Source organism: Panicum hallii, chromosome 3, assembly GCF_002211085.1.
Source record: "Panicum hallii strain FIL2 chromosome 3, PHallii_v3.1, whole genome shotgun sequence".
Classification (NCBI taxonomy): Eukaryota; Viridiplantae; Streptophyta; class Magnoliopsida; order Poales; family Poaceae; genus Panicum; species Panicum hallii.
The window spans coordinates 49,987,197-50,004,217 of record NC_038044.1 but is presented as its reverse complement, the minus strand read 5'-3'; positions in this window follow the sequence as shown (position 1 = coordinate 50,004,217).

The following is a 17,021-nucleotide window of genomic DNA, read 5'->3' as shown; positions in this document are numbered from 1 at the left end:
GATGTGGTGTTCACCGGTCTGAGACCAATTCAAAGGAGTTCGACATCTGCGACCGTATAACGCTTCAAAAGGAGCCATCTGAAGGCTAGATTGATAACTGTTGTTATAAGAGAATTCAGCCAAAGCAAGATATTTATCCCAGCTTGTGCTATAGTGGATAACACAAGCTCGGAGCATATCTTCAAGAATTTGGTTGACTCGCTCAGTCTGTCCATCAGTCTGGGGATGATATGCAGAGCTTCGAATTAGTTTAGTTCCAAGAGCTGACTGCAACTGTTCCCAGAAGCGTGCAATGAATTGGGGCCCTCGATCAGAAATAATGGTCTTAGGGATACCATGCAACCGAACAATTTGATCTAGATAGACTTCGGCATACTTCTTAGTGGTGTAGATAGTACGCACGGGAATAAAATGAGCAGTTTTAGTAAGTCTATCTATAATTACCCATATAGAATCATGCTTTTGAGGGGTATTGGGAAGACCAACAATGAAATCCATACTGATGTCTTCCCATTTCCATGACGGAATGGGTAATGACTGGAGTGTACCAGATGCTTTGAGATGACTAGCTTTGACTCTCTGGCATGTATCGCACTCGGATACATATTTAGCAATCTCTCTTTTCATTCTGGTCCACCAAAAATTCTGCCGAAGATCTTGATACATTTTGGTACTACCAGGATGAATAGAGAATTTGGACAGATGTGCCTCATCAAGGATTTGCTTGCGAAGCTGATGATCTTTAGGTACAACAATTCGATTGTTGAACCATAAAGTTCCTTGATGATCAGTGTGAAAACACTTATATTTAGCTTTTCCCTGAGATAACTTTGATTTAATAATTTTGATACCCTCATTATGTAATTGAGACTTGATGATTTTATCTCGAAGGGTATTCTCAATGGATAAATGATTCAGACTACCTTGAGGAATGATTTCTAAGTTGAGTTTCCTCATCTGATTGCAGAGAGTGTCATTGAAAGCCTCAACGGATAAGCAATGACATCGTGCCTTGCGGCTAAGTGCATCTGCAACCACATTGGCTTTGCCAGGATGATAGTGTACCTCAAGATCGTAGTCTTTGATCAATTCTAACCAACGCCTTTGCCTCATATTTAAGTCAGCTTGGGTGAAGATATACTTGAGGCTCTTATGGTCAGTGTAGATGTTACACTTAGCACCCATAAGATGATGTCTCCAGATCTTGAGAGCATGAATAACCGCTGCCAATTCAAGATCATGAGTTGGATAATTTTGCTCATGATTTCGAAGTGCTCTCGATGCGTAAGCGATGACTCGGTTGTTTTGCATAAGAACACAACCAAGGCCAGTTCCAGAGGCATCGCAATAGACATCAAAAGGCTGAGTATTATCCGGCTGAGCTAGTACTGGGGCGGTTGTCAAAAGTCTTCTCAAAGTGTGGAATGCTTCATCACACTTAGTATCCCAGCAGAACTTAACTTCTTTCTTCAGTAGCTCAGTCATTGGTTTAGCTATCTTGGAGAAGTCTGGAATGAATTGGCGATAATATCCTGCCAATCCAAGGAAACGTCGAATTTGATGGACTGAAGTTGGAGGTTTCCAGTCCATAACTTCCTGGACTTTAGTTGGATCAACCGATATGCCTTCACTAGAGATAGTGTGTCCCAAAAATTTCACACTGTCTAGCCAAAATTCACATTTCGAGAATTTGGCATAAAGGCGATGATCACGTAGTCGTTGAAGCACGACATGTAGATGATTAGCATGGTCTTCCTTGGTCTTGGAATATATCAGAATATCGTCGATGAAGACCACGACAAATTTGTCAAGTTCCGGCATAAAGACTGAATTCATAAGATACATGAAATATGCCGGTGCATTGGTAAGGCCAAATGACATAACCAGATATTCATAAAGTCCATATCTGGTCGAGAAGGCCGTTTTTGGAATGTCGCAAGGCCTAATCTTGATCTGATGATAGCCAGAGCGCAAGTCAATTTTTGAGAAGACCTTAGCTCCAGCTAACTGATCAAACAATATGTCAATGCGGGGAAGAGGATATTTGTTTTTAATGGTAACCGCATTGAGTGGTCGATAGTCGACACATAGCCTTAGGCTATTGTCTTTCTTCTTTACGAAGAGAGCAGGACAACCCCAAGGTGACGCACTTGGGCGTATGAAACCTTTATCAAGGAGATCTTGGAGTTGGATTTTCAATTCAGCCAATTCATTTGGAGGCATGCGATACGGCCTCTTTGAAATAGGAGCGGTGCCAGGTTGAAGTTCAATAATGAACTCGATGTCTCTGTTTGGTGGCATCCCAGGCAAATCATCTGGAAAGACATCGGGGTATTCACAGACCACTGGAATATCTTTTACTTTAACGTCTGTGATAGCATAAGCGCAAGAGTGCAGATACTCCTGCTGGGGCAGATAGAGGGTAGTTGCTCCTTGATGTGGTGAATCAATCTCAATAACTCGGGAAGAGATGTCTAGCAGTACTCTATGTTCTGCCATCCAATTTGTCCCAAGTATAATATCAATACCCTCTAGGTTTAACAAAATCAAATCAGTTCTGATTTCCTTGCTACCCAATTGAATTGGCACCTTTTTGACCATTTGGCCAGATGAAATTTTTCCTCCCGGGGTAGAGATCACATATGACCCCTTAGTAGGGCAAAGATCAAGTCCTATTCGGATACTGCAGTTGTTACTAATAAAACTATGAGTTGCTCCAGAATCGAATAATGTAACAACTGGTTTGTGGTGTACCGAAAATGTACCCGACATGATAGGAGCTCCATCCGGAAGTTCTGCAAGGGTAGTGAAATTGATTTTTCCATACCGAACTTGCATCATCGGCCTCTTACCCTTGTTCTGGATGTTCTGACTGGAACTCTGCCCTTGATTAGGTTTCTTGAGTTGCGGACAATTTTTAAGGAGGTGATCCGCACTTTTGCACTTTAAACAGCCATGAGTGCTGCTTTTCTGTCGAGCTTGTTGAACATTCGGCCGTGGGCCAAATTGTTGTGGTTGTTGTAGAAGTACAGGAGGTTGATATGCTCCTTGCTGTTGAAGCGGCCTAAGAACCAGTCTGTCGATCGAAGCATTTCGCTGTGGTGCTTCATGCAATATATTCTGATCAACTTGATACCACGAGGGTTGAACACTCGTGGATCCAGTGGAAATCCTTTGCTTCTTTTCGGCACGGTGTGCCGTAATGCAATCCTCCTGAGTCAGTGCCATGTTGACCAACTCGCTGAAAGTATTCGCCTTGACAAGATTCAGATGCTCTTTAAGCTTAGTATCCAAACCTCGACGAAAACGATCTTGCTTCTTGGCATCACTATCAGCATGATAGCCCGCATACTGGCACAGGTGATTAAAAGCCTGTGCATACTGCAGTACGGTGCGGGTGCCTTGAGTAAGTGCCAAGAACTCATTCAGTTTCCGTTCCACCAGCCCTTCAGGTATATGATGTGCCCTGAAGGCATTACAGAATTCTTCCCAGGAGATAACATGACCATCAATTTGCATAGCACAAAAAGTATCCCACCAAATACGAGCAGCTCCGTGTAATTGTTGGGCAGCAAACCGAGCCTTGTTGGAGTCCGCACATGGAATCGTAAGAAGAGCAAACTTAGATTCAATGGTGCGGAGCCAAGCATCGGCATCCAAGGGCTCCTCCGCTTTGCTGAACAGCGGGGGCTGAGTACTGAGGAAATCTTGATAGGTTGCTGCCAGAGGTTCGTCACGACCTTGTAACTGCTGGTTTTGTTGCTTCTGCTGTGCTTGAACCAACAGATTGAGAAGTTCAGTTTGCCGAGCCATAGCCTCGGCTAGATGTGAAAGTGATGGGGATGGTGGTTGGGAATTGCTGGATTGATCTGCCCGGAAACCTTCCGGGGTTCCACGTGTGGCTCCAACCATCTGAAACAAAAATTCAGATGATAAGATTTATTTACCCTGCTGAAGACTTACAAGGTAAATAGGACGAGATAACGGATTCTGATATAGCAAGGGGTGGAAAGCAGAAAGATACTTAAGAGATTTTATCAACACTACCTACAAGAATCCCACTAACCACACCAAAGATCAACATTCTACCACTCATCCTTAGAAGAACCAAAACACACATTACATGATGCATTTAATGATGAGTTATGCATGCACGTTCTACTCGTCCTCACAAACCAAAAATAACTGCCGAATATCTTCGGACTTACGTGGTTAGTTTCGGTGGCATAATACATACGTCTCTCACTATTAACTAGTCGATAAACCCTATCCGTCCTAGTTTCGTATTCGTGGTTAGTGTACCTGCAGAAAACCACAATATATATCCAATGAACCTTTCATGCCAGCATGTCATGAAAGCGTTCCCATTCATTACTGTTCACTATAGAAACAGCATCTGTACAATTACCGCCGTACAGACAACGTTAGCATACGTTATCGAGATAGCGTATTCACGGGGGTACCGCAAAATGCGGGGATATGAACAGCGATCGCCATATCCTGCGCCGAACCATATACTCCCAATGTAGTCAACCGAGGTTGGTACATTGGCAGCATCTCAAGTAGGCCACTGCTTGAGAAACAGCGTTCGGTTCGCATCACCGACGGGAAGGCCAAGCTCCCTCAGTTGGCTGAGGATCCTTACCTTCTTACCTCACGATCGAAGATGTCGTTACAGAAAGTAAGGTTGGGTTGTGCATGAATTTAAGTTTTGACAGAAAAGTAATGCTGGTAGTTAGGGTTATATATATATAGCCACCTCTATTTCCCTCATAAATATTACCCTAGGGCTTTACGTACTAAGCACGATTATTAACGAAACCAACGTAGTTTTGCCAAACATTCTGGTGGTCAAACTTTTATACTGAAAGCATTTTTAAGGTAAAATGTAGCTCCAGGGTAACCTTATAGCTCTGATACCAGCTGTGGCAGAACCAACCTGAATTATACCGGCTCAAGTACGCGAGTCCACTTCCGAGGGCTCCAACGTGCTTCAAACGGTATAATCCCTTGGTCTGTCGGGTAACGTCCCGATAAACCACCGATACACAGGATCAAATAAGGTTACCTCACATGAAGGTGAGTCCAGAGATACATTTACCATCACATTTTACATCACAGGGAATTACATTACAAGGGTTATCAAAAGAGGTACGAAGATTTAAATTCAGAGAAAAGATTACATATTGTAAAAACTATGGTTTTTAGCAGCGGAAAACATACGCGATGATTACAACACGTCGTTAATACGGATGTCGTGCTAAGCCCGGGCACGACATTACTCGTCATCACCAGTGCTGGCTGGGGACGGATCCCATTCCACGGACCAACCTTCTGAAAGAGCACAGGGCCAGGGCAAGGGAAGAGTAGGGTCTTCAAGACATTACCTGCAAAACATATATCTAGCAAGGCTGAGTATACTAATACTCAGCAAGGCTTACCCGGGATTGGGTATACTTAGCCCATAACTAGACTTATGAAAGCTTATAATGGTTCTGGGTTTAGTTTCAGCTGAAAAGCAACAAATAGTAGATCCTTAATTTTCAACTTTTAATTTTCAGGTTCTAGTTGATTATCCCTTCTAGGTGAGCACCTATAACTACTCAAGCAAGGTAGAGCTCTTTATTTCAACCATCAGTATTACTCATCATTTAGTTGCTCTTGTTACTCTGTGTGATAAAGGGATCAAGCAGTCTCAATCTTCGTGAGAAGCGGACGATTCGAATCGAATTTAACCTTGCAAGGTAAACCTAACACACACGCTTGGAACACCACAGGGTCATTCCGAAGCAACCGTTTGCCTTTCATTCCGACTCGTGGACAGGTCCACCACAAGCGACTGTAGGAACATACGCACATCACTCGTGCAGGACATACGTCTGTAGCGCGACTACAAAACCCGTATTCCTGGTTGCCCTTGCAACACGTATTTCCTCAGTCGAACATAAGTAACCAGAAGAAGCAATCGAGTGGTGGGAGGTATGTCCACTCTTCGGGCTGATTGGTTACTAGGCTTACCGCTTACCATATTTCGCGGCATGTGGTTAGTACTTTCAAATGCTTAACCACCGCTAACACACCCCGCGGCCTTATCCAATTTAACAACACAGACGGGGTATCACCTCAACCATGATACCTCACAAAACTCCCGTCCGGCATCCTTATAGTGATAACAGGAATGTAATCATTACAACTCCTATATCGCGCGAGTGACAGGAAATCACCCGACTTCTACCGGCCCTATTAGCATAGCAGCTAGTCGGACTCAAGTACTAGTATTCATTACATTGGTTCCTAGGAGAATGCAACTAGGGTTTCAAGCAATTCCTAAGAACTTAATGCATAGAATACGTAAATAGATATAGATTGCAGTGTAATAAAAATAGTAGGTTATGTCCGGGGCTTGCCTTTACTGGTGAGGCTGAGGTTAGTCAAGTTAATAACGTCCGAACTTTGGTTCGGGCCTTCAGAGAATTCCCTGACGAAGTCCTTAGGATCTTCAGAATAACCTCCTTCTGGTTCCGGGATTAGCTGTTAATTTTCGTCGGCGAGAGAGATCGAGTCTACATGATATGCAAGATGGAGTTTAATGGATGCACATACTTTCATCTCAAATCACGGTAAAGTTGGAATCCAAAAGTTAACATTCAAGAACTCATGGTATAAGAAACCTAAGTTTTGAATCATAGGCATTAACTCATGAGTAAAGCATTAATTTAATTGAAAATAGAAATTAAGTATTCAAGTTTAAATTAAATTCAAATTTGAATGTGAACCCTAAGTAATTAGAGTTATAAAGTTTTGAAAACTTAAACACAGCTTATTGTGTATTTAAAAGATCCTGATTAAACGATCTATTTAGATAAGCTTTACTGAAAAGATTTAGTTAATTGTATTAATCCAAGATAAATATTAAAACATAATTTAGAGTTAAATTCAGATTTAGATTTGAATTTAAACTTTTGAGTAAAGAATGTTATAAGATTTTGAATATTTAAAAATAGATTACTTTATAATTCATGATTAAGAGTTCTAATTGATTAAAGTTTAAAAGGTATGCTTAGCAAATTTTTGCTCAAAATAATTTGAAATGGTTATCTTAAAAGAAATTAAATTATATCATGAATTTAGATTTGAAGATTTTATATCACTTTATATGTCCTATAGAAATTGTATATCAAAAATCATGATCGCAAAGTTAACCTTATAGGGTAAAAATTGGAATTACGGATAAGATATTACATTTTCATGTCTTAGATTCAATATAGATTCAAAAATATTTTGTTTCATACCAAAGTTACTTAATAGAAGTTGTAGAGTTCAAAATCTAGTTTCAAACAAAACTGGTTTTGCAATTTTTGGATTTTCCTACAATTTTCTACTGAATTTACAAGCCAAAAATACCACTCACATGAAATAATGAGCACCCATTCACTTCTACTCTAAATACAGTACAAACTATCTATTTTCACAGCATGGTCACAAAACAAAAGTGATAGAATTTGAAATGAAGATTCACATGCAACTGGTTTCATATTTTTTTGAATTTTCTATGATTTTCTAGGAGTTTTCCAAGTTCGGCACATAGGAAAAGGGGAAGAAACCGAGATCTTTCATTCAGACCCTTATAAAGAATTGAATTTTCGCAGGCAGGTCCTCCTGCCATGGCCGGCCGGGGCAAGCTCGAGTCCATCCCGATTCCGGCGATGCAGTGGTGAATCCGCAAGGGGAAGGGGGTGGGAAGCAAGAGGACACCGAGACGTACTCGTTTGAAGACTTGGCCGGGCTTGGGGAGGCCGGGAAGTAGGTCGCCGGCGGGAGGCAGTAGGGCGGCGGCGGGGGCGGCACTGGGAGCAGAGCTCCGACGAGGGGGAGGCACCAGGGAGTGGGGGGTTAGCTTCAGGAGGTCTCAGGGCTGCTATTTATAGAGAAGAGAAGATGAGGGAGGGGCGCAGGGCCGAGAACCACGGCGGCGTGGGGGGGGGGGCAGTACTGGCGGCGCACTGCACGGGCAGGCGACGGCAGGGGCGTGGCGGCACGGGAATGGGCGAGGGAACCAGAGGATAGGGTTAAGGATAGGATAAGGCGGCGCCTAGGAGTGAGGGGGAGCAAGGGGGGTGCACTGCCTGGCCGGACTCCGAGGAATTGCTGCGACGGCGCAGAACAGGGGAAAACAGAGCACGGTCAGAGGAAGAAGAAGAAAGGTTGAAGACGACTGGACTTATTTGCAATTTTCCAAAGCTCCAGGGACCTGTCTATAAACTAGCGATAACTTTTACGCTAGGGCTCAAATGGAAAAGTGTTCAAAATGAAAGTTGTAAAACTTTTCAAGCTCTACAACTTTGTTTTAGAGTTTGAATTCAAAAACTCAAAGTATGCAACTTTATTTTGAACTTTTGGACTAACTTTAATTTTCATAAAGATTTGTCTTTGTTACATATTTATACACATAACTTTGGGCCTTAATGCAAGTTTTCAGGTAAGTCATGATTACTTGCATTCTTATAATTTTGGCCCCTAGTAACCTTTGAAAATTACTTTTGTAACTCATGCATTTTGCACAAAAGGACTCATATTTTTATAAAATTACACATAGGGCCTTTTTGTTACAAATACATCCAACCTTATACATTTCAACACATGCATTACATCTTATACATATCATGGTACAATTTGACACCTAGGGTGTCACAATAAGGAACGGACATTGGCCACACAAGGTTGTCCGTGGGGTTCTCGAAGGTCATACCTGAAACAGATATTGGCAAGGCAGAGTATTCTAATACTCAGCAAGGCTTACCCGAGTTTGGGTATACTTTAACCCATAACTAGACTCATGAAGGTACTATATGGGGCTCTGAGTTTATTTTCAGCTGAAAAGCAACAGAGAGTATAAACTATTTTCAAGTTTTAGTTTTCAGATTCTACCTTGATTAGCCATTCTTGGTAAGCACCTATACTAAACAAGCATGATATAGATTATCATTCATCAAGATTATTTCGTCCATCAACAATTATACTTTTTACTCGATGTGGCAGAAGGGATAAGCAATCTCAATCTTCGTGAGAGGCGGACGATCCAAATCGAATTTAACCTTGCAAGGTAAACCTAACACACACGCTTGGAATACCAACAGGGTATTCCGAAGCAACCGTTTCCCTCATATTCCGGGTTATGGATCAGGGCCACCACAAGCGACTGTAGGACCGTACGCACATCACTCGTGCAGGACATACGTCTGTAGCGCGACTACAAAACCCGTATTCCTGTCTGCCATGCAGAACGTACTCCCACACGTCGGTGCATGTAAACATAAAATAAAAGTCGAGTGGTGGAAGCGCGTCCATTTGCCGGGCCATTTGGGTACTAGGCTTACCGCTTACCATATTTCGCGGCATGTGGCTAGTACTTTCAAACGCTTAGCCACCACTACCACACATTTCGACCTTAAAACTTTTATCAAAACAGACAGGGTAAACTTGCAGGTCATGACACAGCACATGACCCTGTCCGTCATCCTTATAGTGGTTGCAGAATTGTAAACAAGCAACTCCTATATCGCGCGAGTGACAGGAAATCACCCAACTTTTACGAGCCCTATTTAGCAGAGCATCTAAGCGATAAGGACTTAGGTACAATACATTGGATTTCTATGATCTTATGCAACTAGGGTTTCATTTCAACTCCTAGACGTAATGCAAGATATATAATATAATAATGGAATTGTAATAGATTGAAATACTGGGATATGCACCGGGGCTTGCCTTCTTGAGTGGGGTTGGGGGCAGGAGTGTCAGAGGCTTCCGAACTTGGGTTCGGGGCTTCAGTCAGTCCCTCGATGACTTGCGCTGGGTCTTCTGAAAAGCCTTGGTCTTGTCATAAGACAAATTCGTAGTCCCCGTCGTCGAGCGTCGTTGATTCTATATGAGATGCAATAAATTAGGTAAGGTAAAATTTAAATTTAGGATTTTACATTTCAAATGTTATAATTCATCAAATTAACACACAAAAGTTCATAAAATAAAGAGAGTTTAGGTTTGAAACACGATTTATAAAAGAATTACAAAGACATTGCTAAATTATTGCAACCAAGAGCTAAAATATTTAAATTTAAACTTGAATTTAAACCAAAATTAATTTCAAAACTTAAGTCAAAGATCATAAGGTTTTGGAAAATTTAATTATACACTAAACATTAAACAATATCACATTAGAGAATGACAATAGATCTCAATTAGAAAGGGTTATACAACAGGTTTAGCTAATATTTTTCAAATTCGAAATGCCCAAAACAAAAGGGGTTAAGTTTAAAGCAAATTTGAGTTTGAAAATTTTAACACAAGGTTACATATAGCTTATAGAACATTCATGCCAAAATTCATAAGCAACAAGGCAAGAGATATAAAGGTTAAGCATAAACTACCCCTTCATTTTAGGTTTAAAATAGAGGTAAAAGTATTTTGTTTCAAACTAAACTTCATTAACAAAAGTTATAGAGTTTGAAATCTAGTTTATAACAAAACTAATTTTGCCATTTTTGAATTTTTCTGTGAATTGCTATGAATTTTGCAAGACAGAGAATACACCCACATGAAATAACAGCCACCCCTTTACAAACCAGTCCCTAGTTTTAACAAAGAACCCCCTGGAGAGAATGCAATCGACGCAATTGGGTCCAAAGCCATGGCCGGCGGGGGAGGAGTTCGGGTCTTGCCAAATTCCGGCCACAGGGCTCGCCGGCGATGAGGGGCAAGGGGAGGGAGAGCACGAGGGGACCTTAGGCTACCCACCGGTGGTCTTGGAGGGGCTTGTGGTGGCCGGAGGAGGGCTGCCCATGGGAGACCGAGCTGGCGGCCGGAGGTGAGCGGCGGCGGTTGCGCTCCGGCGTCCGGGGAAGGGAAAGGCCGGGCTGGGGAGATGCAGTGGGGGATAGGAAGCTGATGGTGCTACCGGTTTGGGGAGGGAGAGGGCAGAGGGGAGAGCTCCACGGTGGACCGAGCTTGGCGGCGCTAATGGAGGGCGGCGGGGTACTGGCGCGCGCGAGCAGGTCCGGGCGGCCCATTTATAGGCACTCGGGGTGAAGGAGGGGAGCCAGGGCGAGCTGAACTTCGGCTTTGAGCCGCTACGGGGGGAAAGAATGAACCACAGAAGTTCGGCGGCGGCAGAGACGCCGGCGACGGCGCTGCAGTGCCGCAAGCGGCGTGGCGCGCAGGCAAGGCGCCAGCAGGGGGGCTAGAGCGGTGGAGGGGCAGGAAGATGACGCGTGGGCGAGGGAGAGCAGGAGGTGGACGACGGCGGCCGGGAGCAGAGCACTGCGCCGGCGGCAGGGCGCCAGAAGGCAGAGCAGAGGGGAGAGGCGCAGGGAGGAAGAAGGGGGAAGAATGAAGCCGAGGACCATTTTGCAAATCCAAAGAAAAATAGGGACTTCACTGTAAAGACCTTGTAACTTTTAAACCAGTGCTCAAATGGAGATGGTCCAAAAAGCAAAAGTGCATAGTTTTTCAAACTCTACAACTTCTCTTTAAGGTTCATCTGCAGTTGAGCAATAGTTTTGAAGATACTATAAACTTAGTAATATTTTCAAATTTTATGTAACTCCTATGGATAAAATTACTTTTACATATATACCCAAGGGTAATTTCTCATATTTTTGCAATTTAACCACAAGTTACCATCTTTTGCAAAACAACCCTCATGCTTTTAAACTTTTCCCTCCATTTCCACCCATTTTGCATAAAAGGACCTCTAGTTTAGTTTAATTACATAAATAACACTTTGTCCTTAACATTGCACATATTAAGCACACTTTTACCATACTTTGCACATAGGAACCTACCAAAACTCTAGGGTGTGACCAAGCTATTTACCTGAGTGTCACAGCCTTCCCCCCTAAAAAGAATCTCGTCCCGAGATTCCGGAATAGAAAGGAATGGAATAGTCAAGCTCGGAGGTGGGCTTGGAAGAAGTCGGGGAAGTCATGCTGAAGATAGGATTCGGTTTCCCATGTTGCTTCTTCTTCCGTATGATGGTTCCATTGAATCTTGTACATTCTGATGGTTTTTCTTCTGGTGCTTCTCTCTTTAGTGTCTAGTATCCTGATCGGATGTTCAGTATAGGTCAGATCTGGTTCGATTTCGATAGCTTGGGATTCAATGATTTCAGTAGGGATCTTGACACACTTCTTGAGTTGGGATACATGGAAGATGTTATGAACAGCCACTAATTGAGGAGGAAGTTGAAGACGGTAAGCTACAGGTCCACAGACTTCAAGGACTTCAAAGGGTCCAATGTACCGAGGAGCAAGTTTTCCCTTTACACTGAATCTTTGAACACCTCGGGTAGGAGAAACTCGAAGATATACGAAGTCTCCAACTTGAAATTGTAAGGGTTTCCTTCGTACATCAGCATAGCTTTTCTGTCGAGATTGTGCCATCTTGAGATTTGCCTGTATGATCCTTATTCTTTCTTCTTCCTCATTGACAAGGTCGGGTCCAAAGACTTTACGCTCGCCGGTTTGTGACCAATTCAAAGGAGTTCTACAACGGCGACTGTATAATGCTTCAAATGGGGCCATCTTAAGACTGGCTTGATAGCTGTTATTGTATGAGAATTCTGCCAGTGGTAAACACTTGTCCCAATGCTTATCATATTGGAGGACACAGGCTCTAAGCATATCCTCTAAGATCTGATTTATTCTTTCCGTTTGTCCATCTGTCTGAGGATGATACGCCGAGCTTCGAATTAATTTAGTTCCAAGAGCGTTTTGGAGTTGTTCCCAGAATCGAGAAACGAACAGTGTCCCACGATCGGAAATGATTGTTCTCGGTATACCATGAAGGCGAACAATTTGATCCAAGTAAATCTCGGCGTACTTCTTGGCATTACACGTAGTGTGTACAGGAAGGAAATGTGCTGTTTTGGTTAATCGATCAACGATTACCCAAATAGAGTCATGTCTCCGAGAAGTATTAGGTAGTCCAACAATAAAATCCATACTGATATCTTCCCATTTCCAAGAGGGAATAGTTAAAGGTTGGAGGGTACCAGCAGTCTTCAGATGACTGGCTTTGACTCTTTAGCAGATATCACACTCTGAGACATATTTGGCAATTTCTCATCTCATACGGGTCCACCGAAAGCTTTGTTTCAGATCTTGATACATCTTTGTACTGCCCGGATGTATAGAAAATTTGGATAGGTGGGCTTCGTCCATTATCCGCTTCCGGAGTTTATGGTCCTTAGGTATCACAAGACGTTTGTTGAACCACAAAACTCCTTCGGAATCCACCTGGAAACATTTGTACTTTTTCTCTCCCTATATTAGCTTCTGCTTAATGATTCCAACTCCCTCACTATGCTGCTGAGCTAGAATAATATCATCCCTAAGCGTGGCTTCAACCGAGAGATGGTTTAAGTCACCTTGGGGAATGATTTCTAGATTAAGCTTCCCCATTTCCCAACAAAGAGTTTCGTTGAAAGCTTCAACAGATAGGCAGAAACAATGTGCCTTGCGACTAAGGGCATCCGCAACGACATTAGCCTTGCCTGGATGATAATGTACTTCCAAGTCATAATCTTTAATCAGTTCTAGCCAGCGCCTTTGCCTCATATTCAAATCTGCTTGGGTAAAGATATATTTGAGGCTTTTGTGGTCAGTATAGATATGACACTTTGCACCCATTAGATGATGTCTCCAAATTTTCAAGGCATGGATGACAGCTGCTAATTCGAGGTCATGGGTAGGATAGTTCTGTTCATGAACTCTGAGTGCCCGCGATGCATATGCAATTACTCGGTGATTTTGCATAAGGACACAACCAAGTCCAGTCCCTGATGCATCGCAATAGATGTCAAAGGGTTGTGACACATCGGGTTGAGCCAAGACTGGGGCAGTAGTAAGACGATCTCTGAGAACATGGAATGCATCATCACATTTTTGATCCCAAGAGAATTTGACACCTTTCTTTAATAGCTCGGTCATAGGTTTGGCTATTCTGGAGAAATCTGGAATAAACCGACGATAATAGCCCGCTAGACCAAGAAAACTACGGATCTGATGGACTGAGGTCGGAGGTTTCCAATCCATCACTTCTTGTACTTTACTGGGGTCGACGGATATTCCGTCACCAGAAATGGTATGGCCTAAGAATTTTACGGTATCCAACAAAAATTCACACTTGGAGAATTTGGCGTATAGGTGGTGGTCTCTTAATCGTTGAAGGATGACATGGAGATGCTTGGCATGATCTTCTGGAGTTTTAGAATAGATCAAGATGTCATCAATGAAGACCACAACAAACTTGTCGAGTTCTTGCATGAAGACGGAATTCATGAGGTACATGAAATAGGCTGGAGCATTAGTGAGACCAAACGACATGACAAGATACTCGTATAGACCATATCGGGTGGAGAAAGCTGTTTTTGGTACATCACTGGGCCGAATCTTAATTTGGTGATAGCCGGAACGAAGATCAATCTTAGAGAATACCTTAGCTCCGGCTAGTTGATCGAATAGAATGTCAATGCGGGGTAGAGGATACTTATTTTTGATAGTCACCGCATTGAGAGGACGGTAATCGACACACAGCCTTAAGCTATTGTCTTTCTTTTTCACAAACAGGGCTGGACAACCCCAGGGTGATGCACTGGGACGAATGAAACCTTTATCCAAAAGGTCCTGGAGTTGGATTTTCAATTCAGCCAACTCGTTAGGAGGCATGCGATAAGACTTTTTGGAGATAGGAGCTGTACCAGGTTGGAGTTCTATGATGAACTCGATATCTCTGTCTGGGGGCATTCCAGGTAAGTCGTCTGGAAAAACATCTGGATATTCACAGATGACTGGAATATCCTCTAGCTTGACCCCAGATGTAGTATAGGTGCAAGAGTTGAAGGACTTTGGTGGTGGAAAATAAAGAATGGTAGGTTCATTTTCCGGTGAACCTATCTCCACGGTTCGGGAAGGGATATCTATAGATACATGGTACTGGGTCATCCAATTCATTCCTAAAAGAACATCCATTCCTTTTAGGTCTAGTAATAGTAAATCTGACTTTATCAGAGTGATTTGAATTGGCACGCCCCTACAGACGTGATTTGAAGAGACGCTACCACCAGGAGTTGTTATCACATATATCCCATTAACAGGATAAATTTCTAAGCCTATCTTAGTTCCAAACTTTGTATTGATAAAACTATGGGTGGCACCGGTATCAAAAAGAGCAGTAACGGGGTAATGGTTGATAGAAAATGTACCCGTCATTATTGGTGTCCCCTCGGGAAGTTCGGAGAGTGTAGTGAGATTCACCCTCCCTTGTCGGACCTGCACCACTTGCCTCCTGCCTTTTCTCTGGTGGTTCAGATTAGATGTTTGCCCTTGGAAAGATTTCCTAGGTTGAGGGCAGTCCTTGATGAAGTGGGACGGGCTTCCATAATTGAAACAACGATAATTGCTGTTTCCTGGAGTAGCTGGTGGAAAGCTCGGCCGCGGACCTTGTCGTGGTGGCTGTTGATTTTGCAGCAGTGGTGGTCGGTTGAATTGGGCCTGTTGGGGAGGTCGAGCTACCCATCTGCCAGGCAAATTACTTCGAGGTGGAGCTCGAGGGGCGTTACTCGGGACCAACCGATACCTTGGCGGCTGTGAAGTTGCAGGCCCTGTGGGTGCTTTCCGTTTCTTTTCCGCTCTGTGAGCGGCAATACAATCCTCTTGAGTAATGGCCATATTGACCAACTCATTAAAATTGTCGGCCTTCGCCAAATTCAGCCATTCTTTAAGTTTGGTGTTTAAGCCTCGGCGGAAGCGATCACATTTGCGGGCATCAGTGTCTGCATGAGATCCCGCATACTGGCACAAGTGATTGAAAACTTGTGCATACTGCGTAACGGTGCGGGTACCCTGGGTCAAATTCAAAAATTCATTGAGCTTCCGCTCAATGAGTCCCGCTGGTATGTGATGTGCTCGAAACGCAGTTCGAAACTCGTTCCAAGTGACGACGTGATCGGCAGGTTGCATAGCATGAAACTGGTCCCACCAAAGACGGGCAATGCCTCGGAGTTGCTGAGCTGCAAAGAGTACCCTATTCTCATCTGAACATGGAGCTGGTAGCAAGGCGAACTTAGACTCAATAGTTCACAACCAGGCGTCTGCGTCTAAAGGCTCATCAGCCTTATGGAATAATGGAGGTTGGGTGCTGAGGAAATCCTGGTAACTGGCCGACAGGGGTTCACCTCGGCCTCGAGGTTGCTGCTGAAAGTGGCCCATTTGAGCTTGTACAAGTTGATTAAGAAGCTCAGTCTGCCGGGCCATAACCTCGGCCAGGTTTGGAGGTGGCGGTGGTGGTTGCTGAGAACTACCAGGCTGACCTGCCCGGAATCCTTCCGGGGTTCCCCGAGTAGCTCCAACCATCTGAAATAAAGGAGACATCCATTATCAACCATAATCTTACTCCAGTTTCAGATAGTATGCAATTACCAAACGGAAATGTAATGCATATGCTCCATTCAATCCACTTATAACAGATGCACAGATGTTGAACAAGATAACCAAAACACAGGATTTAGATTACTATACAGATACTGATATCCTTACATCTTGTATTAACACACTCAAGCTATTACAAACCTTTGCCTAAAAGCACATGCCACGCATACAACAAGTGGCTCTATAACTAGATAACCTACACACCACTTATATTACATTTTTATACACTAGTTACATCTAAACCATCACCCACTAGCCACAACTAAAAGTCATCAAAGTTTCCTACCGATGACTGACTACCAGAAGAGGAATGATGGGGGCTGATAACAGGATCTCCGTGCTCATAATCAAGTTCTGAGACTCCTTCAATCTCCTCTGGATCTTCTTCTTCGGCCTCGGGTACTGCAGGTGCAACGGGAGGGATTGGGGGCTGCTGCAGTTCTTCAATATGAGCTTGAGCATCATCAACCGCAAGGATCAGATCATGGATTTGTGCTTGTAGAAATTCAATAACAGTATCGCGCTGAGTGATGATGTGAT